Source organism: Oncorhynchus clarkii, chromosome 1 (genome assembly GCF_045791955.1).
Source record: "Oncorhynchus clarkii lewisi isolate Uvic-CL-2024 chromosome 1, UVic_Ocla_1.0, whole genome shotgun sequence".
NCBI classification, from domain to species: Eukaryota; Metazoa; Chordata; class Actinopteri; order Salmoniformes; family Salmonidae; genus Oncorhynchus; species Oncorhynchus clarkii.
The window spans coordinates 34,532,476-34,542,580 of NC_092147.1; the positions used below are offsets into that span (position 1 = coordinate 34,532,476).

The window sequence follows — 10,105 nt, forward strand, 5'->3', positions numbered from 1 at the left end:
AAGCTCCAGCAGTGTGTACTGTATGTGTAGGTTAATAAAGCTCCATCAGTGTGTATGTGTAGGTTAATAAAACTCCATCAGTGTGTACTGTATGTGTAGGTTAATAAAGCTCCATCAGTGTGTACTGTATGTGTAGGTTAATAAAGCTCCATCAGTGTGTACTGTATGTGTAGGTTAATAAAGCTCCAGCAGTGTGTACTCTATGTGTAGGTTAATAAAGCTTCATCAGTGTGTATGTGTAGGTTAATAAAGCTCCATCAGTGTGTACTGTATGTGTAGGTTAATAAAGCTCCATCAGTGTGTACTGTATGTGTAGGTTAATAAAGCTCCATCAGTGTGTACTGTATGTGTAGGTTAATAAAGCTCCATCAGTGTGTACTGTATGTGTAGGTTAATAAAGCTCCAGCAGTGTGTATGTGTAGGTTAATAAAGCTCCATCAGTGTGTACTGTATGTGTAGGTTAATAAAGCTCCATCAGTGTGTACTGTATGTGTAGGTTAATACAACTCCATCCGTGTGTACTGTATGTGTAGGTTAATAAAGCTCCAGCAGTGTGTACTGTATGTGTAGGTTAATAAAGCTCCAGCAGTGTGTACTGTATGTGTAGGTTAATAAAGCTCCATCAGTGTGTATGTGTAGGTTAATAAAGCTCCATCATTGTGTACTGTATGTGTAGGTTAATAAAGCTCCATCAGTGTGTATGTATAGGTTAATAAAGCTCCATCAGTGTGTACTGTATGTGTAGGTTAATAAAGCTCCATCAGTGTGTACTGTATGTGTAGGTTAATAAAGCTCCAGCAGTGTGTACTGTATGTGTAGGTTAATAAAGCTCCATCAGTGTGTATGTATAGGTTAATAAAGCTCCATCAGTGTGTACTGAATGTGTAGGTTAATAAAGCTCCATCAGTGTGTACTGTATGTGTAGGTTAATAAAGCTCCATCAGTGTGTACTGTATGTGTAGGTTAATAAAGCTCCAGCAGTGTTTATGTGTAGGTTAATAAAGCTCCATCAGTGTGTACTGTATGTGTAGGTTAATAAAGCTCCAGCAGTGTGTACTGTATGTGTAGGTTAATAAAGCTCCATCAGTGTGTACTGTATGTGTAGGTTAATAAAGCTCCATCAGTGTGTATGTGTAGGTTAATAAAGCTCCAGCAGTGTGTACTGTATGTGTAGGTTAATAAAGCTCCATCAGTGTGTACTGTATGTGTAGGTTAATAAAGCTCCATCAGTGTGTACTGTATGTGTAGGTTAAAAAAGCTCCAGCAGTGTGTACTGTATGTGTAGGTTAATAAAGCTCCATCAGTGTGTACTGTATGTGTAGATTAATAAAGCTCCAGCAGTGTGTACTGTATGTGCAGGTTAATAAAGCTCCATCAGTGTGTACTGTATGTGTAGGTTAATAAAGCTCCAGCAGTGTGTACTGTATGTGTAGGTTAATAAAGCTCCATCAGTGTGTACTGTATGTGTAGGTTAATAAAGCTCCATCAGTGTGTTTGTGTAGGTTAATAAAGCTCCATCAGTGTGTATGTGTAGGTTAATAAAGCTCCATCAGTGTGTTTGTGTAGGTTAATAAAGCTCCAATAGTGTGTATGTGTAGGTTAATAAAACTCCAGCAGTGTGTACTGTATGTGTAGGTTAATAAAGCTCCATCAGTGTGTACTGTATGTGTAGGTTAATAAAGCTCCATCAGTGTGTATGTATAGGTTAATAAAGCTCCATCAGTGTGTACTGTGTGTGTAGGTTAATAAAGCTCCAGCAGTGTGTACTGTATGTGTAGGTTAATAAAGCTCCATCAGTGTGTATGTATAGGTTAATAAAGCTCCATCAGTGTGTACTGTGTGTGTAGGTTAATAAAGCTCCAGCAGTGTGTACTGTATGTGTAGGTTAATAAAGCTCCATCAGTGTGTATGTATAGGTTAATAAAGCTCCAGCAGTGTGTACTGTATGTGTAGGTTAATAAAGCTCCATCAGTGTGTACTGTATGTGTAGGTTAATAAAGCTCCATCAGTGTGTACTGTATGTGTAGGTTAATACAGCTCCATCAGTGTGTACTGTATGTGTAGGTTAATAAAGCTCCATCAGTGTGTATGTATAGGTTAATAAAGCTCCATCAGTGTGTACTGTGTGTGTAGGTTAATAAAGCTCCAGCAGTGTGTACTGTATGTGTAGGTTAATAAAGCTCCATCAGTGTGTATGTGTAGGTTAATAAAGCTCCATCAGTGTGTACTGTATGTGTAGGTTAATAAAGCTCCATCAGTGTGTATGTGTAGGTTAATAACGCTCCATCAGTGTGTACTGTATGTGTAGGTTAATAAAGCTCCAGCAGTGTGTACTGTATGTGTAGGTTAATAAAGCTCCATCAGTGTGTACTGTATGTGTAGGTTAATAAAGCTTCATCAGTGTGTATGTGTAGGTTAATAAAGCTCCATCAGTGTGTACTGTATGTGTAGGTTAATAAAGCTCCATCAGTGTGTACTGTATGTGTAGGTTAATAAAGCTCCATCAGTGTGTACTGTATGTGTAGGTTAATAAAGCTCCATCAGTGTGTACTGTATGTGTAGGTTAATAAAGCTCCAGCAGTGTGTATGTGTAGGTTAATAAAGCTCCATCAGTGTGTACTGTATGTGTAGGTTAATAAAGCTCCATCAGTGTGTACTGTATGTGTAGGTTAATAAAACTCCATCAGTGTGTACTGTATGTGTAGGTTAATAAAGCTCCATCAGTGTGTACTGTATGTGTAGATTAATAAAGCTCCATCAGTGTGTATGTGTAGGTTAATAAAGCTCCATCTGTGTGTGTAGGTTAATAAAGCTCCAGCAGTGTGTACTGTATGTGTAGGTTAATAAAGCTCCATCAGTGTGTACTGTATGTGTAGGTTAATAAAGCTCCATCAATGTGTACTGTATGTGTAGGTTAATAAAACTCCATCAGTGTGTACTGTATGTGTAGGTTAATAAAGCTCCATCAGTGTGTACTGTATGTGTTGGTTAATAAAGCTCCATCAGTGTGTACTGTATGTGTAGGTTAATAAAGCTCCAATAGTGTGTACTGTATGTGTAGGTTAATAAAGCTCCATCAGTGTGTACTGTATGTGTAGGTTAATAAAGCTCCAGCAATGTGTACTGTATGTGTAGGTTAATAAAACTCCATCAGTGTGTACTGTATGTGTAGGTTAATAAAGCTCCATCAGTGTGTACTGTATGTGTAGGTTAATAAAGCTCCAATAGTGTGTACTGTATGTGTAGGTTAATAACGCTCCATCAGTGTGTACTGTATGTGTAGGTTAATAAAGCTCCATCAGTGTGTATGTGTAGGTTAATAAAGCTCCAATAGTGTGTACTGTATTTGTAGGTTAATAAAGCTCCAGCAGTGTGTACTGTATGTGTAGGTTAATAAAGCTCCATCAGTGTGTACTGTATGTGTAGGTTTATAAAGCTCCAGCAGTGTGTACTGTATGTGTAGGTTAATAAAGCTCCATCAGTGTGTACTGTATGTGTAGGTTAATAAAGCTCCAGCAGTGTGTATGTGTAGGTTAATAAAGCTCCAGCAGTGTGTACTGTGTGTGTAGGTTAATAAAGCTCCATCAGTGTGTATGTGTAGGTTAATAAAGCTCCATCTGTGTGTGTAGGTTAATAAAGCTCCAGCAGTGTGTACTGTATGTGTAGGTTAATAAAGCTCCATCAGTGTGTACTGTATGTGTAGGTTAATAAAGCTCCATCAGTGTGTACTGTATGTGTAGGTTAATAAAGCTCCATCAGTGTGTACTGTATGTGTAGGTTTATAAAGCTTCAGCAGCTGTATGAGGCTGACATTCTAGCTAGCCTTGGAGACGTTTCTACAGGCCAGGATCACATGGGCCCCATGGAGGGCAAACGACTTGGCTGTCTCAAAACCTACACACAGTGAGGAGAAGAGGGGGGGGGGGAGGGAGGGAGGGAGGGAGGGAGGGAGGGAGGGAGGGAGGGAGGGAGGGAGAAAAGAGAGAGAAAGGGAGAAGAGGGAGGGAGGGAGACAGAGTAATGCTTTAAAGATGAGTTATTTTGGGAGATAATGTGGAGATACTCAGGGCAGTTGACTGTGAAGGGGTAAAAGATGGGTTAGAATCCATATCTATGTTGCATATAATTTATATCACTGAGGAGGGAGCCAAAGGGTCTACTGGGGAAAGTTAATCATGTCTCTGTGAAGTGATGACACTGATTGAATTAATGTGGTTCAGGGCTTCACCCGCTAGTCCCCAATACAGACATAGGAAACCAACCACAAGCCATCTCAGAAGGTATCACTACCCACTGACTGTACTGAGAGAAACATGGAGATTCACATTGGTTGGAGTGGTAAAGCGGTATCAATTGTACTAGTAATAAAAACAATGATGTTGATGATATGGTTAACAACTGAAGTTATAGAGAAGACAACTAGAAAATCACAACCATTCAAATGACTTGAGAAGAACTTTCATATCAAACCTTGGTGTGATATTCTAGCACTTCAAAGACTGGCTGATAAGAACATTTATGACATCAAAAGTTGTTCTGATAGGAACTGGATTTATCCAACTCATGTAGTCACGATAAAACTAACAAAAAAAACAAGATAGGGAAGGAAGTTATTTTCCAAGTTGCCAGTCTAAATGGGTCATTTCAACCCAGAGGTAGAATTCATTTACAAGATGAACTTTTCCTTAAATCATATATTTATTTATTGTTAAGAAGTTGATATTGACAGCGTTCAATAAACCGTTCAGTATCTACTCATTTACACATCTTTAATAAACAGAAACAGACACACACGCGCATAGTGGTGAGTGACAGACCGATAGGGCAGGTTTGTGCACACTAAGTGGTTGTGGCGGAGAGGAGCTGAGAGGAGGCACGGCAGACAGCCAGTATCACAGCCAGCGTGGATTAAAACCAACCGGTAATTAGATTAGGTCTTAATCTGATTTTCATTAAGTGGAGAACTAGGAGGCCTAATTGTGAGTGGAGTGTTAAAGAGTAATATCTATTAAAACTGTAAATTGGAGTGGGATTGGAGGGGCTCTCTGACAACTGAAGCATGGAATTAAATCATATGACACCTTACTAGGAGTAAGAGAGAGAGAGCGCTGCCCGTGCTAATGGTCCCCTCACAATAATAACTACATGAAAGAAGTGGAAGAGTTGCACTCTGACGTTTGGATAAAAATAGTAGATAAACACTTTTGAAAAAGTGTTTCAACAGGCATACTTACATACCAAGTGTACTCTATCTATTCCCCCCCCCCCCCCCTGCCCCCCCTGCCCCCCCCCCCCCCCCCCCCCCCCCCCTGCAGTTAAAATACAATGTGAGAATTATTACATAAAATGTGAACATTTCTCAAACAATATCTGATTTACGTTAAACAAAGAACCGGAAAGCAACAAACCCAAGGTTGGACTTAAACTTACAAATTATAAACAGCAATCAGAACAGGAGGGCAGGCAGGCATGCATGCTACAGCTTAAACAACGATTATTCCATCCTGTCTAAATTGAACAAGAACACTGGCAGCTGGGTAAACAACGCCACCTCACACTCACTTGTTGTGTGTACCAAGCATGAAAGTGAAATTAATCGACACCAGTGTTTTCCATAATGGAGTACAAATTAGAATTTGGCAGCAACAACAACAACATGGGCGAGGGAGCTGTGTTTTCCTCATGACAAATAACAAGGACTTGACATTAATTGTGAAATAACGAGAACGACGTTGGTTTACAGAGGCTTCCCACCCTCACGCCTGTGTTTCCCTTGGTGCCGAGATTAGTTCCTGGTCAGGTGAACAACAGGGGAGGTTATTTAGCGTGGCACCCAGACTGTAGAACATGACAGGAGGTCAGGTTGAGGTGTGTTCTACTCAGGGATAAAAAGAGGCCATGTAATACTCCTCAGCAAGCGTTTAGAGGGAAACACAAAGCACATTTTTCGGGCTGGTTACCCAGACCCAGATGAAGCCTACTCCATGATTAAAAAGCATTCTCAATGGAGAAGTGTCCTTAAAAGTGCTCATAATCCAGACTACCAGCGAATGAGGACCAGAGATTCACAGCCTCCATCATTATAACAGTGTATTACTACTGTACTGTATAACCAGTGTGAAATCTCTATCAACCAGTGGGTGGATGCTCTGCATGGTACATTAGGATCCTGGCCATCCTGATATCCCCAATAATGAGTGTGATTTAACGCTCTGTTTGTCCGTATTCCCTCCGTACACAGGTGTATTGGCTCAGCCTAATGAGATCATTACCAGTAAACCTGTTTATTTGGCAAATGGAAAAACAACTCTACATCTGCGTCCAAAGGAGCATTTAAGTAAAATGAGTTGTGTTGATTTGGGCAAAGAGAGCTAAAATCAAATCAGATTCTCTCCCTCCCTCCCTCCCTCTCAAAAAGATTGGCGCCTCCTCCACATCTGCTCTTATGAGCGCTCTAATTCTCCTCCATTCCAACTGCAGCCCTTCCATTAGTTCCAGGGAGGTGGTGTCACCCCAAAAGTGGGATGTATGGTTTGTAATTACAGCCCAGGGGTGAGTTGTTCCAACTGAGAGGCCTGGAGTGCTTCTATTACCCCTGGCCTGGCCCCTCTTAACCCCCACCTTGCCCCACACACTCCCCTCATGCTCCACATTGCATGGCCTTTCACACACACCTCCATGACCCCTCCCCACACCCCCTGTGACCACCTACAACTCCCACCGCAATCTCTCATCAAGGCCTCCCATCACACTGGTCACCTCAACCTTTACTTTACCTTTACACACACAGACAGACTTCATCATGGCCTCCAATAACACCGGTCAACCCTGTCCCTACGGTAATGGGTTACACACACACACAATCACTGTCATCAAAATCCGCCCTCCCCTTCCCGTAGCTTTCATCTCATCATCCCCACACTGTAAACCCGATGGGTCTATAAACTACTTGACTACACACAATAACCCAGTAGCCTTTCATTTGATTCCACTGAGGGGCTTTAAGCACATATATGTATTCCATCCTCTCTCTAACCATTCCAGTTAAATTATATTAGAGCTGTAATCATTATCGAACCCTCCTGGCCTCCAGCGCAATTCCCTCACATGTTACACCAGTTTGGGTCTGCATTGTGAATTTGATCCAAGGTTAACAAAGTTGAATAATTTGACTAACCAACCATAACTGGTTCTCATTATGAAGCCAATAAACATCTTCCTCAGAGAGGACATGAAATGCCTGTTGTAAAGCTCAATTTCCTCAGTTAGACTAACACCAGTTATCTCCAAGGAGGAGACAGAGGACTTTACACAAGAGATTGTCCCACAGTGAAGAAGTGTACATACACGCAAGCTTGTTTGCACACATACAGTGTATACACACACACACACACACACCCACACACACACGCACACACCCATTACAAACTTGCGCTTCATGCCCCCGTCTCCAGGAGCATCTTCTTATGCATCTACTTCCTCCTAGTCAATCCCAGTATGAATAATGAATCCCCTCCTTACCAAGCAGTTGGTTTAACGCATGGCTGGGCCACTCTTTAAGGGTTCCTCATTCACAAACAGCAGAGGTGCAGTAAATACCAGGGCTTTGCTGCCAATTTAATGGCAGTTATGTTTGACAAATCTGCCTCAATCTAATGCTCCATCACAAAGCCTGGCTATGGGCTTAATCTGCACTCTGAGCCTCCCTCCTCTCCGCTCCGCAACTGGCTGCATCAGTTTAGTGATATGTCCTTCCAGAGAGAGGAGAAAGCAGGCCTAGCTCATAATCCACACAACACAGGGATCAACACAAACACTGAACAATGACACTCTTTCATGAATAACAAATGACATTTAAAGACCTAAAACACTAAGGGAAGGATGTTCAGAGATAGGGACTGAAAGATGTGGCATATTTCTCTAATACCTTGTTATTCACTAGTTGTCCCTCCTTCTAACTCTTCTCTGCTTCTTACTGTGACATTGATCCACCACCAACACCTTGTGAAATTCACAGCATGAATGAGACAGGGGGCTTTCCCAGGTCTCACACACACACACACACACACACACACACACACACACACACACGCGCGCGCGCGCGACTGGGGAAAGCTATTTAGATACAATTCTCAGCTTGTTCAGAAACTTTAGACAAAGTACCACAACAGTAAACCAGCAATCTAAAATGTCCTCTATAAAATCTTGCAATTCATGTCCAATTGAAATCAAACCACAAATCATGTACACAAAAAAATCTATGTTATCCCAGTGAAATGAAATGTTCAGCAAATGTTAGAAATTAAACGTACATCTTAATAAAAAATAAATGAATCAAACTGATAAAAAAGAATAAGAATTCAATAATCCTTTTACAGAAGTCTTCTTTGTTGAGCCTGTCCTGGTGGATATGGATGGGTTGCATGTAGTCTTGCTGTAGTGAGACAGAGAGGGTCACTAGGACCATAACTAACCATTACTAAACCATATGTCATATTATCAAGTTAATAACATGACACCCCAGAGACCTACACTCCTCCCATGAGCACACACAGGCCCTACAGAGTATCTAGCGCATACATATAACACTGTGTAAGGATGTAGATATTCCATACAAATATATGCTTCGCCTCATTCACATGTTCTATTGTCAGTAGTGAAGATATGATAGAAACAGAACCTGTCACATTGTTCAGTATGGATGAGAATAGCCTTAACAGGTGTGAACATGCAGAGGACAAAGTGTTGACAGTTGGCAGGTTTAGTATTATGAAGAACTAAAAATAAAACTTGTAATAAAAGTTTTTTTTTAAAGGTGACAACAATATTGATGGTGGGTAAACTGATCACCGGTTGCAGTGAAGAAAGTAACGCTCCCCATACTTTCGATGGATTTTTCCACAAAAGATGATCAACTGTTAGGCGAAACAAAAGATGGTTAAACTGTTAGGCAAACCAAAAGGTGGTTAAACTGTTAGGCAAAACAAAAGATGGTTAAACTGTTAGGCAAAACAAAATATGGTTAAACTGTTAGGCAAAACAAAAGATGGTTAAACTGTTAGGCAAAACAAAAGATGGTTAAACTGTTAGGCAAAACAAAAGATGGTTAAACTGTTAGGCAAAACAAAAGATGGTTAAACTGTTAGGCAAAACAAAAGGTGGTTAAACTGTTAGGCAAAACAAAAGATGGTTAAACTGTTAGGCAAAACAAAAGATGGTTAAACTGTTAGGCAAAACAAAAGATGGTTAAACTGCTAGGCAAAACAAAAGGTGGTTAAACTGTTAGGCAAAACAAAAGATGGTTAAACTGTTAGGCAAAACAAAAGATGGTTAAACTGTTAGGCAAAACAAAAGGTGGTTAAACTGTTAGGCAAAACAAAAGATGGTTAAACTGTTAGGCAAAACAAAAGGTGGTTAAACTGTTAGGCAAAACAAAAGGTGGTTAAACTGTTAGGCAAAACAAAAGATGGTTAAACTGTTAGGCAAAACAAAAGGTGGTTAAACTGTTAGGCGAAACAAAAGGTGGTTAAACTGTTAGGCAAAACAAAAGATGGTTAAACTGTGTATACTGGCGTTTACCCTCCAGTTTTCCTTTGCTGCTCCCATTGACTGTAGCTCTTTAAAGGATAGCAAGCATGAGTTTTTACTCACCAAAGTAACAACACAGTGTGGTCAAAGACTTAGTAACTTGGTTGTAGTCATGATCTGGTTACCTTCTTGTTGCGGTTTTACATATTTATTAAATTACTTCTGGAGATCTTCTAAACTACCCGCAATGCACTATTTATCAACGTCATATGGAAAATCTACTCTGCGTTAGCTAGCTCGAGCTGGCTAATGTTAGCCACTAGCCATGCAGACCGAGTGTTGACAGAGGTGAGCTTCAAACCACCAATCACAAGGAGGTGTGATGTAAACAACCAATCAGATTTCCCACACGTGGGGGCCACATGATCCTGTGTCCAATGCCGCCTCTGGATTATTGCCTCTGGAATCAATCTACTTTGGATTTACCTCACTATATTGGATTAGCTGACTCTCCCTCGGCCTGTGAAGCCCCTCTCTCCTTGGCTCTTCTTTGGTAGCTAACTCAGCCGTCAATCGG

The 10,105-nt window shown here is 40.8% G+C and overlaps 1 pseudogene; it reads right to left on the reverse strand.

Moving 5' to 3' along the window:
* The window catches only part of LOC139383339 (WW domain-containing oxidoreductase-like), a 255,807-nt pseudogene that overhangs the window by 234,775 nt on the left and 10,927 nt on the right, over positions 1–10,105 (reverse strand).